This window comes from Protopterus annectens, chromosome 7.part0 (assembly GCF_019279795.1).
Source record: "Protopterus annectens isolate FY-2018-M chromosome 7.part0, PAN1.0, whole genome shotgun sequence".
NCBI lineage: Eukaryota > Metazoa > Chordata > Ceratodontiformes > Protopteridae > Protopterus > Protopterus annectens.
Genome location: NC_056739.1, coordinates 544,888,665 through 544,908,756, shown reverse-complemented (window position 1 = coordinate 544,908,756; position 20,092 = coordinate 544,888,665). Strand labels below are relative to the sequence as shown.

The window sequence follows — 20,092 nt, the reverse complement described above, 5'->3', positions numbered from 1 at the left end:
ATCCATTACCCCCAAAAATAAATAAACATAACACGGGAAGTCTTAAAGCTGTCACACTGAATAAAACATATTTCATTGAATACAAGGTACTTTGATTAGTTTCTTAGGATATTCTCAAAGTAACAACAACAATAACAATAATCATTATGTAAGTCTGTAGTACATTCTGCAAGAACAAAAAACAAGTATCACTTTACATTCTTTACAGTGTTACATACCAATTAATGCTGTGATGGAATGCTTGTAGTTTACCTCTGTGTTGTAGCTCTTCAACTGAAACAGACACTTCACATTAAGAGTTTTAATCTTGTAGCCAGCTACCATTCTGAGACAGGTTTATAAAGGACCAGGGAGGAATGCTAGCCTGTACTCCTGTCCTTAGAAATCAGTCTTGTGGCTGTGAGCAGTAACGTAGCTCAAGAAGGAATAAACCTACTTTCACTTACAGAATTAACTTTTATCTAGCTTTTCTGTCAGCTTATCTCCCTATGTATGTATGTATGTGTATATATATATATATATATATATATATATATATATATATATATATATATATATATATATATATTAGTTTGTTTTCATCTTCTAGTCACACACAGTGTTAGCAAGTGTGCAAATACATGCAGATTCACTCAAAAGGAGTGTGGCCATCCTTAAGTTACTGTAATTGCCATCCTCCACCATAATAATAAAAAATACAGTTTGACACACAATACAGGATGGAGCAGTAAAGAAGCAGATTTCACACCCACCCATTCAGTGACTGTTGCTTTTCTACATTCCTGATAAAATCAGCTAGCTGTAACTATGAATACTGGGAATATATGCAAAGTCCAAGGGTGCTATACCTTAGTGCATTCCCTATACTCAGAGGTAGACTAATAGAGTTAGTTTACACAAGGAGCAGGTGGTTGGGGAAAGCAGCCTTCAACTTTGGGGGGTGGCAATAGGGGGGCTTCTTTAATGAATTTTGACATTTAGTATATTGTTTTTCCATCACAATTTAATTTCTGAGGTTGCAGAACTCACAATTCAGTGTCTGAAATTTCTGATAGGGAGCCTTTTTTGCGTCTTTGTCCTCCACTTCTTAAGTTCAGCCCCCTTGAGCTCTCAAACGATGTGGGCGTGATGACCGGTGAAGTACAGAGCACCTAAACCCAACCACTACTGGTTTTGTTTGGCACAGCTTCTTTTTAGTTCATGCTTATTGTTTTAGGCTTGTACTCTATCAGCTAATGTTTCTTAGTGTAGTAATGATTCCCTTGAAGTCAGGTGATCACAACATGGCTCTTACTGTTCTCTCATTAAGTAGCTAACCTGTAAACCTTTAAATTATCAGGCAACTGCTGAACTAAAAAAAATGTACCTCAGAATGTTGTAGAAAAGAATAGAAAGTGTCCAGTCTAGTACTGTAAATCATCATTCCAGCTAAAGAATGGATATAAATGTGCCATTTCTTGTACAGTCCTGATACCTTTTTCATGTCCATCAAACATTCCCTAGATCAGAGTGATTATCCAATACCAAACCAAGAAATTTGTTAGTACTTGGGTATGAAATAGGAATGCATTTGTGTATGCTCTCTAGGCACAAAGAAACTCGTGCATTGCCTTGCCCTCCTGTGTTGTATTCCCTGAGCTATTTATGCAGTTCAGAAAGTGGCTCAATTAGTTAATTAAAAAAAAAAACGAGCTGAGATGAAAAGATCAGCTGTGATACGTATAGATTTCTCTCTTACTTTCTCAACCTTCTTTGTTTTACTCTGCTTTGTGCTGACAAAAGGTTTTTGAAAGGAGTTAATCTTCCATTTAAACCCATTAAAGGCTTCTCTCAGTTCCATTAGGCCCACACGAGTGACTTTAATAAAGCCAAAATTGCACATAATGCATTTTTGTAAAAATGCAGTTTATATAAATAAGGTTTCCCTGTACAATTTACATAAAAGAATTGTTAAATACATTTGAAAATGGCCTTCTCTTGTTGCTATCTGTCTTGCTCACCATGCCGGAGTCTATTTGTTAACAGACAGAAGGTGTATCAGTCATCTGCTTTTCATGACAATGCATATTTCAATGCACATTTCATTCTTTGGTTTGACTGCAATCATCCTATAATTTATAATCAGCGATACATCACAAATAATTAAGACAACACAAGGCATTAAGAACTCAAGAAAATAAGATATTGGACTCCTAAAAATAAAAGTGTGGCCCTCATCTGTATGTATGGAACAGCTTTGTAACACCCCTAAAAATCAAAACAAAATGCACATCTGCTCTACATAAACTCACAGAGCAATACAAAATATGATTTCATGCCAACAAATATTTTAGTTATTTAAGCAATATATTCCTAAGTCATTAACTGAGTCTACCACATTAGACTTAAGTGGATGATTTTTAAGGAAATCTAGAACCATAAGAGAAATGCTTAATATAATTTACTGGTTCAGTATAACACAGCATTTTTTTATTTTACCTGTTTGTTGACCAGGTCAACCCATTGGACACAAACATCCCTTTACAGGGACACTTAGGAGCACTGACTGGCTGAGGGATTTGCTTGGGGTCATACTGTAAAGAAACTGGAGGTAAAATGAAGCAGCTCTATTACCCTCTCGAGAGTATTTGTCCTCAAACAGTGTCTGTAGGACTCAGAAAACCTAGAATTACTAAACAGTACAAACTCATTTACATCTGGTCACTTTAACTTACGTTTCATTAAATTTACTTCATTTTATGCATTCTTATCTATTCTAAGTGGGATGCAAAAAACAGTTGCCAACTGAATGTCTGTTAATTCTGAATATGAGTCAAAAGAAGGCTGTAGGTTTCAAACAATATGTTTAGGTGCACTGTCCCCAACATCTCCTCACCTAAAGAGAACAAACATACACCGAAGCAGTACAAATATACACTTGTGGCAGAAATACGGCAATTAAGGTAGAGGTTAGGTTTAAGAGTGCCCTGTGGTGCAACATATTCAGAATTTATTATATTATGCTAGGGATGCAGTCCTATGTACTGGGTTCTGTGTGTATATAGGGATGGAGACTTGCTTTAAAAGGAAAAAAAAAATCTGACATTCCAGGTTAAAAAAACATAGTGATCCTGTTATCTTTAACTGACATACTTGTGTTTGCAGCCTCCTACATGGAACTGACAGATACAGTAAAACCACAATGACATCTGAAGATAACCCAGAGGGCACATTCCTGCATATATGGTTCATACATACTAACTCACAGTGTATACCTGGAATACAATTTCCCAATGTCTCAACAACTCCAGAAAGTGTCAATGACAGATATTCAAGCATCAAACTTGTGTTAAGGCATGTAAGCAGAAGGAAAAAGGTCCAGGTTTGTTGGCTAAGGTATATAGAAGAAAATACAACTCAGGTGCAAATTTGTAGCAGGCAGCATTTTATGAATTTATTTATTTTTTGTCTTCATTACCTAGATAGGATCCAATGAATGGTATTGCCTGTTTTCAATAGTGAACCTGTTTTTTTTTTAAATTCTCTTTATTGCTCTATTCAAACATTAACAGTAAATAACATCAGACAAACATACATGAACAAGCTACATATGCAACTATATACACTTATACATTGCCCAAAGTAACACAAAGGGTAATACAGTAATCAGATAATCATTTCAATATATGTTCAAATAACATTCTCCAATATTCTTTAAGATATGGTTTCTGGTTAATGTTGTGGAACAAGTATGTATGTGCCTTAAGGTTTTTAATAGCCAGAGTCTTGAACCCTTCCCAAGATAATAAGTGCCTATTTTTCCAATTAAGAGAGATATAGTATTTTACTAACATAAATATGGAAATCAGAATTCTATATTTCGCCTCTGATAGGCCTGGGGGAGGGATGTGTAGGAGAGTGAATTTCCATGAAAGGGTTGATTTTTCGTAGCCAATTTTTTCCAGTAGGACTCTCAGGGCACACCATAGTTTCTATGAGCATTTGCAGCTCCAAAACATATGTAAGAGATCATCTGTTTGATTTTGACAGACTTGACAACGAGGGGAATAATTAGGGTATATTTTGTTGATTATGTCAGGGGTAAGGTTCAATACCACGAGCTGGGTATACTTAAGTTTCTTTAGGGGTATGTGTTTAGCGCTAATCCTTATGGCATTTGAAATCTGGTTATGGGTAATAGAGGGATCTTGCTTTAACCAATATTTGGAGAAAATGGGCTCATTATGTGTTTTGGAGGCCATGATAACTTTGTAGGTATTTGAGATAATTTTCTTTTTAAGGAGGAATAGTTGAGATATCCTTATCAGTTACCATGGGGTGGTCTAGGTACATATGGACTAACTCCCTGATTTGTCTTAATATGATTGTATATTTTTTTGGTAAGTTCATGTTAATTCTCATATCAGAGACAGTCTGTTGCTTGAAGGGGAAGAGGTCAGAGATGTTTGTATTCCTGAGAAGGGGATATTGGTCTAAGTTTAACACATGGGTAACTGTACTACTACTCACACCACCACTCATGTCTCACCCACACTCAGCTCCCCTCCCACCAGCTCAAGAACCATCCCTTTGCACCCCCCACATATTCTACCAACTATATTACTCAAACATAAAGCATCCCTACAACTTAACATAGTAACCCTCCCACCATACCTATTACCCACAGAGCACAATCATAAAGTTTCCCTTATAAACAAACACATTCAAAAACTGAGAAAACTAATAATCTCATGCATATCAAAACTAGCCCTAAGTGGAGACATCCACCCCAACCCTGGCCCTACCATCTCCAACCCCAATCCTCATAATCAGACTAGAAACCACAACTTCTCCCATATTACAGCCAATAGAAAGCCAAGTGACTTCCTTCTACTAAGCCTAAATATTAGAAGTATATCCAACAAAGTCCATGAACTCCATGCCACCATAGACTTGTACTCCCCAGATATAGTCATCCTGACAGAAACCTGGCTAAAACCTCACATTACCAGTGAGCAAATACTCCCTACAGGTTACGGCATACTAAGAGTACACCGGCTAAAACAAAGGAGGTGGTGTAGCTATAATATTTAAACAGCATCTAAACATCCAGGTCTTAAAATCATCAGCTCCACAAATAGGCAATGAAGAAATAATATATACCAACCTCAAAATTAACCAAAACAAAACCATCAACATAATTGGATGCTACTTCCCACCTGGCCAAAACATCCCTCCACTAGAAAACCACCTCAGCTGGTCTACCCACCATCTCCTCCAAGAAACTATCATCTTAGGTGATTTAAATATTGACTGGCAATCCTGTTCTGGCAACAATCCAACCCATCATGTACACCTTCATGGCTTCACCCAACTAGTCCAGTCACCAACCAGGATAAATAAAAACTCCAGCAAGCACACTACCCTGGATTGGATACTAGTCAGTAAGAGCCCCAGTCATATATAACAGGCTGCTTATCAGATAGCCTCAGTGATCACTCCCCAACATTCCTACTCAAAAATACCTATACCAAGCTAAACCTGTCATCTACCGTCAAATACGTAAAAACTAAACTTTATCTCACTCACATTCTTCTCATCCTCACAGAATGTAACTGGCATCCTCTAAAGTACCTCAGTCTAGATGACACAGTTGAATTTTTTATACTACCTTCCTGAACATCCTTAATTACCATGCCCCCATAAGATTTTCCAGAACCAAAGCACAACCATCCCCATGGCTACAGAAACCACTAAGTCAGAAATGAAAACAGGATAAAGCCTGGGAGCACTGGCACAAAACCAAAACCCTCAGCTAGACAGAAACTCCTAGAACTACGCAATAGAGTCAAAAAGCTAATGAAACAGGACAAATTCCAATACTACCAGTCTGCCCTAGACTCCTCACAACACAGCCCCAAACAATTCTGGTCCTCCATAAACACCATCCTCCACCCAGTAAAGTCAGTACCCCTCCTCCTAACATCCCTCACTCCTCAGAAAATAGTGCTACCTCATTCAACACACACTTCACCCTAACCATACTATCACTAGCTAAACAACACAACCCCCCTCCCCTCCAACCCACACCTTCAACTAGTAATCTCCCCACTGCCTTCTCTTTTTCTCCTTTACCTACCTCCAACATAAAAAAACTCCTAACTAAACTTAAACCCACCAAATTAGCAGCAGACAACCTCCCAAGTGAATACCTACAAATCGCAGCTGATGATCTGGCCTACCCAGTATCCATCTTGATTAACCGATCTCTGTCAGAAAGTTATGTTCCCACACTGTGGAAAGTATCACATATAATTCCCCTCCACAAAGGCAGACCCTCTGCAGAACTAACCAATTACCGCCCCATAGCTATTCTCTCTCCACTCTCCAAAATACTAGAGAGATGCATACACTCTCAGGTCTCAGACTACCTCCTTACTAACAACCTCCTTTCCAATACTCAGCAAGGTTTCCGACCAAACCATAGCACCATCACTGCCTTACTCTCCTTTACTAGCACTATCCTTCAGCATAAAAACAATGGCTATCTCTCCTCTGCTACTTTCATAGACCTATCTAAAGCATTTGACATGGTCTCACACAAACAACTTATCTCTGTCCTCAATAACCTATCCTTCTCACAATCAGTCACCAACTGGTTTCAGAGTTACCTGTCTGACCGCCAACAATCCATTGTATGTCCAAATGACATATCTCTCCAACTACCTGTCTCCATAGGGGTTCCCCAAGGATCCATCCTTGGACCCCTACTCTTCTCTGTTTACACCAATAATCCAGCCTCTGCCACCAAACATGGCACACTCATACAATACGCAGATGACTCAACCATCATCTGCTCAGCCCAGTCCCTACCCAAACTGCAAAAAGTCACACAGGAAGCCTTTTCCTCTGTTGAAACATGGTTATCCAATGCCCAATTAATACTCAACCCAAACAAAACTAAACTACTCATCTTCCAACCCACCAAACATACTCAAAACAACTCTCACTTTAACATCACAGCAAAAGACAACACCACTATATACCCAACTGAACACACCAAATTGCTAGGAGTGGAAATAGACAATAAACTAAAATTTGACATTCACATATCCATGACCATAAAAAGTCCACAAAAACTAGGAGCATTATACAGAAATAAACAATTTCTCACCAAAGCAGCAAAGATTTCAATAGCAAATTCCCACCTTATCTCCACCCTACTTTATGACTCTCCAATATATACCAACCTAAGGCAATGTGATCTAAAACAAGCTAGAGACCTGCTACAACAAAATCGCCAAATTTCACAGGGCATCCTACCGTAGTCACCACTGTCTCTCACTTGCTGAACTGGGCTGGCTTGAACTCCCTCACCTCCTTCAATGGTATCAACTCTCACTCGCCCACAAACTAGTAAACCATCCACTAAATGTCCCATCCCTCCAGAATCTACTCCAACCCTATCGCACCACCAGACCACTAAGATCCAGCAACAAAATCACTTGCAGATCACTAAAGCCAATAACTCTGCTGGTAAAGCACTATTCTCTTGCGCCATAGCCAAATTATGGAACTCACTCCCACCCACAATTACCTCTGTACCATCATGCACCCACTTCAAAACTTTACTAAAAGTGCACCTAAAAACATGCTGGCTATGCCCTTGCAACTCCCACTCTAATATCATCCACCCCATCCAACCACTACCTTTCTTTCCACTCCACTAACTACCTTGATTATAGCAAGCTCAGATGCTCATAAGCCTAGTACTTATTATACAGCAGGAACTTCTTATTTTACCATTTGTTAATGTCTGTTATGTACTTCACAGATAAAGATTCTAGTTGTCTACTGATGTACTATGTTCTTCATCTGTAAATATGTTGTAAGTAATTGCTATGTTAAATTGTTAATCGTTATGTAATCCAATGTAACCACTGTCTGTTTATTTTACTGTGGAGCTTTTCTCCCCGGGCCTCCGCTGAAAATGGACCTACGTGCAGTCGGACACTCCCGGTCAACAAATTTAAATAAATAATAAATAAATAAATAATAAATATGGCCGTTCATCTTTAGATTTGGGTTGAGATGTAGTGCTTGTAGAGTGTTAAAGGCAGGGGTCAGGTTTAGAGAACTAAAAAGATTTTGTAGTGACTTTATATTAGATTTAATGCCATTATGCAACTTAGTCTTGCCTAAGTTTTCTTTATTCAAGAAAGGGGGAGCAGAGGGATTGAGGTTTAGAGATTTGACATAGTAGCTAAAAAGTATGATCCAGGCTGGACACCACAGTGTAATCCTTATTGTAGGAGGCAATGTTTATGATTCTACTCCCATTGATTATTTTATAGTATAGTTTAAAAACCGGCAACCCAAGGCCTCCTTGCTCCTTAGGGAATGTAAGTTTCATGTAACTAATCCTAACAGATTTGGGGGACCATATACATTTTGAAATGAATGAGAAAATAGTTTTAAAGAATTTGTTGTGTAGGATAATATTTGTCACATTAAAAATATATAGAAATCTAGGAAGTATATTCATTTTTATGATTGCTGTTCTAGCTAAGAGTGGAAGTTTAAGTTTGACCCATCTGTTTAAGTCATTTTGAACACTCAACCATAATTTAGCCATATTGTCCTGGTATTGAGCCGAATGCTCCTGGAAAATGGATATTCCCGATAGTGGAAGTGTTTAATGTTTATGCCTGTAGTAGAGAATATGTTTGGGAATGGGGAAGACATATTTATCGGGAATATTAATGATTATCTCTATTGAGTTTGTAGTTTGCTACTTTGGAAAAGGTGTTAATGGAGGACATAATTTTCTCAAGATCGGAACTAGGTAAAGTAAAGTAGATGTTTAAATCATCAGCATACGCTGCTAGGGGAAGTTTAGTGTTAAATAGAACAGGGGTATGATGGTAGGTTTTCTGTTTGATTAGTAAGAATAAGGGTTCGATGTATAGGTTGAATAATAGCAGAGAGAGGGGACATCCTTGCCTAGCACTGTTATGAATTTCAATTCTGTTAGATATCTGGTTATTTATTTGCAATATAGTATATGCATTAGAGAACAGAGTTTTAATCTTGTTAATAAATAAGTTTGGTATGTTAAAATATGGGAAAATATCAAATAGAAATTCTGTACTGATTCGGTCGACGGCTTTGGATGCATCAATAGCTAGAGTGTACAGAGGGCTTTTGGCCAGGGAAGAGAGAGAAATCATAGCATCTAATGTAAGGGTGTGGTCTATTGCTTGTCTGTGCATAATGAAGCCAGATTGTTCAGGTGAAACAATAGTGGAAATGACTGCATTGAGTCTATTGGCAAGAATTGTGGCCAAGATCTTCATATCCATGTTAACAATAGAGATGGGTCTATATTCCCAGGGGTTTTTCGAATCAGCGTTAGGTTTAGGGATAAGGATAGTCCTAGATGCGTTAAGGTGGATGTATTTAAATCCAGCTCTGATAATATGATTAAACAGCAGAAGCAGAGCTTTGGAAATTTTGGGTGTGAAAGATTTATAAAATTCGGCCGTGAAGCCATCTGGTATAGGGGATTTGTTATATTTTAATTAATTATTAATTGCCAATATAATTTCTTGTTGTGTAATTTCCCTGTCAAGGGAGTCTTTTTGATTCTTAGTTAGCTTGGGGAAGGATAAGTTGTTTAAGAAGCTTTGTAGTTCTGCTTTGTCGATAGGGCCTTCAGGATTACTGTAAAGTTGAGAGTATAAGCACTCGAATAGTTTGATAATATCATGCGTATTCTGATATCCTTTCCCCTGATAAGATATTTCCGAGATAAAGGGAGATGTTCTATTTTTGTTTACCACTCTGGATAAAAATTTAAAGGGGAATTGAGCCAATTCCGAATAATTTGCTAAGGTTTTTATCTCGTGAAAGGTAAGATTCTCGGCTTGTAAAGATATAAGTTCCTTTTGTAGTTGAATCATTTCATTCTCAGATTCAGGTGAGTATTTTAGTTGAATTTCCGCTTCGAGCTTATATATTTTATTTGTTATATCTGCTTCATTTTTATTATATAGTTTCTTGTAGTATGAAGCTTTGTTTATAAGAAATCCTCTAATCATTGCCTTGGTGGCTCTTCAGGAACAGTCTAAAGAGGTTGGGAGGCAATTACAGGATTGAAACCAAAACAAAACCATCAACATAATTGGATGCTACTTCCCACCTGGCCAAAACATCCCTCCACTAGAAAACCGCCTCAGCTGGTCTACCCACCATCTCCTCCAAGAAACTATCATCTTAGGTGATTTAAATATTGACTGGCAATCCTGTTCTGGCAACAATCCAACCCATCATGTACACCTTCATGGCTTCACCCAACTAGTCCAGTCACAAACCAGGATAAATAAAATCTCCAGCAAGCACACTACCCTGGACTGGATACTAGTCAGTAAGAGCCCCCAGTCATATATAACAGGCTGCTTATCAGATAGCCTCAGTGATCACTCCCCAACATTCCTACTCAAAAAATACCTATACCAAGCTAAACCTGTCATCTACCGTCAAATACGTAAAAAACTAAACTTTATCCCACTCACATTCTTCTCATCCCTCACAGAATGTAACTGGCATCCTCTAAAGTACCTCAGTCTAGATGACACAGTTGAATTTTTTAATACTACCTTCCTGAACATCCTTAATTACCATGCCCCCATAAGATTTTCCAGAACCAAAGCACAACCCTCCCCATGGCTACAGAAAACCACTAAGTCAGAAATGAAAAACAGGGATAAAGCCTGGGAGCACTGGCACAAAACCAAAACCCCCTCAGCTAGACAGAAACTCCTAGAACTACGCAATAGAGTCAAAAAGCTAATGAAACAGGACAAATTCCAATACTACCAGTCTGCCCTAGACTCCTCACAACACAGCCCCAAACAATTCTGGTCCTCCATAAACTCCATCCTCCACCCAGTAAAGTCAGTACCCCTCCTCCTAACATCCCTCACTCCTCAGAAAATAGTGCTACCTCATTCAACACACACTTCACCCTAACCATACTATCACTAGCTAAACAACACAACCCCTCCCTCCAACCCACACCTTCAACTAGTAATCTCCCCACTGCCTTCTCTTTTCTCCTTTACCTACCTCCAACATAAAAAACTCCTAACTAAACTTAAACCCAGCAAATTAGAAGCAGACAACCTCCCAAGTGAATACCTACAAATCGCAGATGATGCTCTGGCCTACCCAGTATCCATCTTGATTAACCGATCTCTGTCAGAAAGTTACGTTCCCTCACTGTGGAAAGTATCACATATAATTCCCTCCACAAAGGCAGACCCTCTGCAGAACTAACCAATTACCGCCCTATAGCTATTCTCTCTCCACTCTCCAAAATACTAGAGAGATGCATACACTCTCAGGTCTCAGACTACCTCCTTACTAACAACCTCCTTTCCAGTACTCAGCATGGTTTCTGACCAAACCATAGCACCACCACTGCCTTACTCTCCTTTACTAGCACTATCCTTCAGCATAAAACAATGGCTATCTCTCCTCTGCTACTTTCCTAGACCTATCTAAAGCATTTGACATGGTCTCACACAAACAACTTATCTCTGTCCTCAATAACCTATCCTTCTCACAATCAGTCACCAACTGGTTTCAGAGTTACCTGTCTGACCGCCAACAATCCATTGTATGGCAGAATGACATATCTCTCCAACTACCTGTCTCCATAGGGGTTCCCCAAGGATCCATCCTTGGACCCCTACTCTTCTCTGTTTACACCAATAATCCAGCCTCTGCCACCAAACATGGCACACTCATACAATACGCAGATGACTCAACCATCATCTGCTCAGCCCAGTCCCTACCCAAACTGCAAAAAGTCACACAGGAAGCCTTTTCCTCTGTTGAAACATGGTTATCCAATGCCCAATTAATACTCAACCCAAACAAAACTAAACTACTCATCTTCCAACCCACCAAACATACTCAAAACAACTCTCACTTTAACATCACAGCAAAAGACAACACCACTATATACCCAACTGAACACACCAAATTGCTAGGAGTGGAAATAGACAATAAACTAAAATTTGACATTCACATATCCATGACCATAAAAAAGTCCACAAAAAACTAGGAGCATTATACAGAAATAAACAATTTCTCACCAAAGCAGCAAAGATTTCAATAGCAAATTCCCACCTTATCTCCACCCTACTTTATGCCTCTCCAATATATACCAACCTAAGGCAATGTGATCTAAACAAGCTAGAGACCTGCTACAACAAAATCGCCAAATTAGCCACAGGGGCATCCTACCGTAGTCACCACTGTCTCTCACTTGCTGAACTGGGCTGGCTTGAACTCCCTCACCTCCTTCAATAGTATCAACTCTCACTCGCCCACAAACTAGTAAACCATCCACTAAATGTCCCATCCCTCCAGAATCTACTCCAACCCTATCGCACCACCAGACCACTAAGATCCAGCAACAAAATCACTTGCAGATCACTAAAGCCAATAACTCTGCTGGTAAAGCACTATTCTCTTGCGCCATAGCCAAATTATGGAACTCACTCCCACCCACAATTACCTCTGTACCATCATGCACCCACTTCAAAACTTTACTAAAAGCGCACCTAAAAACATGCTGGCTATGCCCTTGCAACTCCCACTCTAATATCATCCACCCCATCCAACCACTACCTTTCTTTCCAATCCACTAACTACCTTGATTATAGCAAGCTCAGATGCTCATAAGCCTAGTACTTATTATACAGCAGGAACTTCTTATTTTACCATTTGTTAATGTCTGTTATGTACTTCACAGATAAAGATTCTAGTTGTCTACTGATGGACTATGTTCTTCATCTGTAAATATGTTGTAAGTAATTGCTATGTTAAATTGTTAATCGTTATGTAATCCAATGTAACTACTGTCTGTTTATTTTACTGTGGAGCTTTTCTCCCCGGGCCTCCGCTGAAAATGGACCTACGTGCAGTCGGACACTCCCGGTCAACAAATTTAAATAAATAATAAATAAATAAATAATAAATACGGCCGTTCATCTTTAGATTTGGGTTGAGATGTAGTGCTTGTAGAGTGTTAAAGGCAGGGGTCAGGTTTAGAGAACTAAAAAGATTTTGTAGTGACTTTATATTAGATTTAATGCCATTATGCAACTTAGTCTTGCCTAAGTTTTCTTTATTCAAGAAAGGGAGAGCAGAGGGATTGAGGTTTAGAGATTTGACATAGTAGCTAAAAAGTATGATCCAGGCTGGACACCACGTAGTGTAATCCTTATTGTAGGAGGCAATGTTTATGATTCTACTCCCACTGATTATTTTATAGTATAGTTTAAAATCCAGCAACCCAAGGCCTCTTTGCTCCTTAGGGAATGTAAGTTTCGTGTAACTAATCCTAACAGATTTGGGGGACCATATAAATTTTGAAATGAATGAGAAAATAGTTTTAAAGAATTTGTTGTGTAGGATAATATTTGTCACATTAAAAATATATAGAAATCTAGGAAGTATATTCATTTTTATGATTGCTGTTCTAGCTAAGAGTGGAAGTTTAAGTTTGACCCATCTGTTTAAGTCATTTTGAACACTCAACCATAATTTAGCCATATTGTCCTGGTATTGAGCCGAATGCTCCTGGAAAATGGATATTCCCAGATAGTGGAAGTGTTTAATGTTTATGCCTGTAGTAGAGAATATGTTTGGGAATGGGGAAGACATATTTATCGGGAATATTAATGATTTATCTCTATTGAGTTTGTAGTTTGTTACTTTGGAAAAGGTGTTAATGGAGGACATAATTTTCTCAAGATCGGAACTAGGTAAAGTAAAGTAGATGTTTAAATCATCAGCATACGCTGCTAAGGGAAGTTTAGTGTTAATTAGAACAGGGGTATGATGGTAGGTTTTCTGTTTGATTAGTAAGAATAAGGGTTTGATGTATAGGTTGAATAATAGCAGAGAGAGGGGACATCCTTGCCTAGCACTGTTATGAATTTCAATTCTGTTAGATATCTGGTTATTTACTTGCAATATAGTATATGCATTAGAGAACAGAGTTTTAATCTTGTTAATAAATAAGTTTGGTATGTTAAAATATGGGAAAATATCAAATAGAAATTCTGTACTGATTCGGTCGAAGGCTTTGGATGCATCAATAGCTAGAGTGTACAGAGGGCTTTTGGCAAGGGAAGAGAGAGAAATCATAGCATCTAATGTAAGGGTGTGGTCTATTGTTTGTCTGTGCATAATGAAGCCAGATTGTTCAGGTGAAACAATAGTGGAAATTACTGCATTGAGTCTATTGGCAAGAATTGTGGCCAAGATCTTCATATCCATGTTAACAACAGAGATGGGTCTACATTCCCAGGGGTTTTTCGAATCAGCGTTATGTTTGGGGATAAGGATAGTCCTAGATGCGTTAAGGTGGATATATTTAAATCCAGCTCTGATAATATGATTAAACAGCAGAAGCAGAGCTTTGGAAATTTTGGGTGTGAAAGATTTATAAAATTCGGCTGTGAAGCCATCTGGTCCAGGGGATTTGTTAGATTTTAATTAATTATTAATTGCCAATATAATTTCTTGTTGTGTAATTTCCCTGTCAAGGGAGTCTTTTTGATTCTTAGTTAGCTTGGGGAAGGATAAGTTGTTTAAGAGGCTTTGTAGCTCTGCTCTGTCGATAGGGCCTTCAGGATTACTGTGAAGTTGAGTGTATAAACACTCGAATAGTTGGATAATATCGTGCGTATTCTGATATCCTTTCCCCTGATAAGATTTTTCCGAGATAAAGGGAGATGTTCTATTTTGGTTTACCACTCTGGCTAAAAATTTAGAGGGGAATTGGGCCAATTCTGAATAATTTGCTAAGGTTTTTATCTCGTGAAAGGTGAGATTCTCGGCTTGCAAAGATATAAGTTCCTTTTGTAGTTGAATCATTTCATTCTCAGATTCAGGTGAATATTTTAGTTGAATTTCGGCTTCAAGCTTATATATTTTATTTGTTATATCTGTTTCATTTTTATTATATAGTTTCTTGTAGTATGAAGCTTTGTTTATAAGAAATCCTCTAATCACTGCCTTGGTGGCTGCCCAGGAACAGTCTAAAGAGGTTGGGAGGGAATTACAGGATTGGAGAAATTGGTCCAGATAGGACTCCACATGAGAGAGTATTTCTTCCTTCTTTAGAAGGTTAGGGTTTAGATGCCACCAAATAGCTTTGTTATTTAAGGATCTTGTAGAAGGTCGGTGAATAGAAAGGGAGATCTTGGAGTGGTCGGAAAGACTTCTAGGATCAGTGAAAAATGAGATGTCGAAATTACTAAATATTGAGGAGATTAGAAAGAAGTCCAGCCTGGACCAACTTTTACCACAGTTAGAAAAGAAGGTGAATTTGTTATTTTTTGAGGTGCCGTTTAGAAAGATATAAGGGTCAAATAAGTTATAGTCTTCTTTCAATTCAGATATGGTTAAGGTTGCAGATTTATTATAATTAGCCTTAATATTTGTCCTGTCATTTTTTGGATCCTGGATAGAGTTCCAGTTACCCCCTACGATGTAATAATGGTTAGGAAATAATGAAAGCAATTTGTAAATCTGCATAATAAAATTTTGTTGCCCTGTGCAAGGGGAATAAATATTAATAATTAAGATAGGTTTATCTAGTTGAGAGCAAGTTGTAGTAAAGTAACACCACCTTCCTTCTTTGTCTGTGTCAAAACTAATTATGTCATGTAGGAATTTATTTTTAATTATTATAGCAACACCTGTGCTATTGGATTTAGCTCCAGATGCTATGATCGTTTTAACCCACGGTCTCTCTCTGTCCTGATCCCACTGATGGTTAAGTAGGCGTGTTTCCTGGACAAATATAATATTAGAAGCAGATTTAAATCCCAGATGCATAAAAAGTTTTTTTTTATTGGATGCTTGTAACCCTTTAATGTTCCAAGACTATATTAAGCATTTGTGCACTATATTATAAAAAGTAAGTAAAGTATGAGATATGGAGAATGTAAAGCTGCTTAAGAATAACAGCAATTTAAACGAGAGTGTTTGGGCAAGAATAAGAAATCCTTCCTGCTTTATCCCCATGCCTAACCACCTCCCCATTGGCCCGGAAAGGGCTGGGATATTAGGAGTTAGTGTGATATAGGAAAGCCTTTACAAAAGCTCTGTGACCTCACCCAATAGGTGAGACTAATATATCCCAGAGTGACCCAACTATAACTACAGAATCTAGAATGCATAACAATCCCAAACAGGTTAGATAAACTGACTCATAGCTGAGCTACCTAAATCTTAAACTGAGAGCTATTCATTTGTGTATCTAAGAGTTAGCTGTATCTATCCATGGTATTTAACACCATTATTTTGTAAGTAAGTTAATGTTACATTATTTGCATATACCTTTTCTTTTACAACTAACATCAAAGCTCTTTCTGAAAGGAGAAGAAAAAACAAACTTAGTATTATTGATAATCAAGGTTAATCAAGGATAGTATTCAGGTAAATTCTTGTGAGTAGGTTTAATGGAACTAGTTATCCAGAAGATGTAGTGGTGAGGCTCTTAGGCCCCAAGGGTAAAAGATCATAACAGAGGAACTAGAATTATAGTGATACTTGGAGGACTCCGGATATAATATACAATGCCATATTCAGGAGATAGAGACAACTCAGAACTGTTTATATTGAAGTCATTCCTGTAATAAAGAATATCCAACCTGGAGTCCTAGCTTACATTTCTTGGATATAAGGTAGATATCCATTGTACAGTATCAGAAAATCATAAATTACTCCTGCCCTCTTATAAAGTGGCCTCCTGTACATCAAAACAAGTAAGTTAGCAAAAGTACCTGGCATCAAACAACATGTAGCATCAAAGCATCAGGCTTATACTGCTAGTAGAAACTAACACAAATTCCATATAATGTATAACATTGAAAAGGTACACACAGCCTGTTTTCCAATAGATGAAGAAGCCCCCACAGCTTTCAGTCCTAGTACACACTCTTATCACATGCTATCTGTTCTACATTTGAAGCGCAGATATAAGTATCTTAAATGTCCCGGAACCCTTTCCAATAATATTGGGTCAGTTACAGTCAGGCATTTGTAGTAAAATGGGTGCTTGTATCTTTTTAATTATGTTACTGTATCAAAATGTCAGCATTCAGATCCCTATATCATATTGGTTCTACCTGGCTTTAGACACGTGATTGAAAATAGCACGCATAGAAACATGGATCACATGTGAGCATCTGATTTGAGCCTCAAATTAAGCTGAGGAAATTAATTGAGGCTGTATTTGCCTTATGTACAGCCTACATATTCCGTTTTGGTATCGCTGGTGAATGGAGGTGTTTTTGTAGGCAAAAACCCAAATTACATTAAGGCATGCTTTATTTTTAGGTTATATAGCAAAATTCGAAGTAGCTTTGCACCGGGAGTAACCGATGCTTATTCTGACATAGCCTGCAGCTTTAAGAGCCCCTAGGACTCATGGGAAAGCAGGGGTCAAATGTAATCAGGCTGCAGGATATCATGGCGGAAAATAAAAGTTTTAGTTATTGGACCACCAGGGGCCATGAGGCTAGGAGGCCTGTAGAACAGTCAACCAAGGTCAAGGCAGGATTCCATTTCTGTATTGATGAAAGACGACACAGGAGCGAGGCAAACTCTCCATGGTGAATCAGAATGAGGAGGGCATCAACACCAGGCTTAAAGTAAGTTAGCGCTTTTGTTGTATAGCATCCGGACACTCTTTGAACGCTTGAAGGAACAGTGAAGCAGCTTCCTTGCTGTTTACTGCGGATAGTTTAGTCACCTGATGATGGAATATCAGAGTGTTTGGATATTTCATCTGAAATTTTATTTGTTTTTTAATTAGATATGCACAAAAGGGTGCAGCTTTTGTCTTTCCGTTTATATCTGTGTAGGAAGATCCGATAAAAGATATATTTTGGATCCATTCCATAGGATATATTTTTTATTTTCTAGCTGCAAGTAAAAGTCTGTTTACATGTTGGAAGTTAAGAATTTTTGCATAGACAATTCTCGGATTTGTTTTGTCATAGGTTGGTCTTAGGGCTCTATGAGCTCGTTCAATTATTATCTGGTTTGTCAAGGGCGCATTATCTAGGAATAAAGCAAATATTGTAGATATGGTTTCAAGTAAAGTGGTATGATCTATGCGTTCCGGGATGCCTCTTAGAATAATATTACTGCACCTGGATCTTGCTTCAAGGTGCAAGAGTTTCTGTTGCATATCCAGAATTGTTGTGGCATTAGTTTTTTGTTCTTTTTGTAACTGGTCAATTTTGATCTCATTGTCAAAAACCTTTGCTTCAGTTTTGTCAGTTCTTGTAAGTATTCTGTCTATAGAGTCTCCAAAGGTTTTATGTTGAGTGGAAAAACTTTGTATTGCTATTTGGATAGGCTGCAGTGCCAATTTTAAATCTTCCAAGCTGGTAGGGTCAGATTTCACTTTAGAAGGTGGTTTTATAGATTCCTGTTGCTTGCCAGTCCTTGCCCTTTTAGATATTATTTCTTTCTCCGGAGATGAGATTGTGGAGTATTTCACTTTTGTATTTTGAGCCTCCATAGATTCAGATTCCTGTGACATAGCTGAATCCCCCCCCCTTTTTTTTCTTTTTTTTTTAAGGTAAGTGTAGGCCGGAGAGCCCCAGACCTCATGGGCAGCAGACACACATAAGGTAAGGAAAGATCAACAGCAATCCACCAAGTATTTACTTCAGTTTCCAGTTCAAGAGTCAGTATTTAGTTTCAAGTAAATTCCTCAGATTCAAGGTAAGGTTATTGCTCGTAGAATTTACTTCTCTCCCATAAAATAAGGTTGATATTTTATTGTATGGAGCTGAGCTATGGTCTAACACTGCTTATAGGACGGCAGCCATCTTGATCTCCCCCCAATAGTGAACCTGTTTTTTGTTTTATCTCATTCACTGACTTGCTCAGAGATAGACTACATGCAAGTGGATGTCATAAAAAAGTCAGGCTACAGCTTATCACAGCTAACATGCAGCACACTTTCTTAACTCAGTAAAATGAAAGAAAAATGTATGGCTACATGACAAACAGGGCAGCTGGAGCCCTGACTGCTACCTACATTACCAGGGTATGATTAGTGGAGGAGCCAAGCACAGATAGAAAGGAATGAAGGGTCATGTCCCCCTCACCTCTCCTTGTGTGCAGTACTGGGCATATACAGCTGATGTGACTTCACTGGTGGAGAATATGTAAACTCCCATTATAATTTGGGGGTCAAGCATTGTTGCTTGTAGGGTATGCCCCTTGCAGGATTGAGGGAACATCCTCTATTGTCAGCCCAGAGAACAGCAGACTTGCTGCTAGTTGAATGTGTCCAGGGATAGGGCCATAAACAGAAAAGCCTTAAACCATCACATATGGCTGTCTATATGATGACCCCCTCCTGATCAAGTCTCATCTCAGTGATTGGAAACAAATGGGTAGATTGTCCAGGAGAGACCTGATAAGTGACAGACAGCAGTAGCAAAAAATGACAAAAGAGCAAGGAGAAACATTGGCAACAGCAGAAAGCCCCACACATCTGATGACTATGCACAACACTTGAGAGCAACTTAGAGATTCCTAGAGGCCAGAGAAATGGTTGTAAAGTGTCTATCCCACAGCCACCACTGCCAAAGCTCTTGTAATCTTAAATGATTATGCTTATGGAAACATTTCATTACCTTCCTTAAAGAATGCCATTCTTTCATGCATTCTGCACACTGTGGCAGGATTATTGAGATTTGATTTGGTTTACTGTCTGAACATCTTAGAAATCCTAAGAACAGGCTCTAAAATGGGACTCAATGTATCTCTTTTATTCCTACCAAAAGAATTCTGCAGCTCAATGTAACCAATACACAAGTTCCATTTCCATCCTCAAAGCTGCCTTATCATCATTTATTTTATAGTTAAAGAAATCCATGCCAATCCAGCAATCACAAGAACATGCAAAAAAGAAAATTAAATAGTCATCTGTTTTAGCAGCTGAACAGTTTGTTGTTCATCCATTTCAACAACTGATCAAGTACTTACAACATGTGTGAAC

At 38.3% G+C, this 20,092-nt stretch overlaps 1 protein-coding gene across 1 annotated transcript in view; it reads right to left on the bottom strand.

Moving 5' to 3' along the window:
- PLXNA2 (plexin A2) overlaps positions 1-20,092 on the bottom strand; it is a 1,613,917-nt gene that overhangs the window by 365,628 nt on the left and 1,228,197 nt on the right. The gene's annotated exons all lie outside the window — the stretch shown is intronic.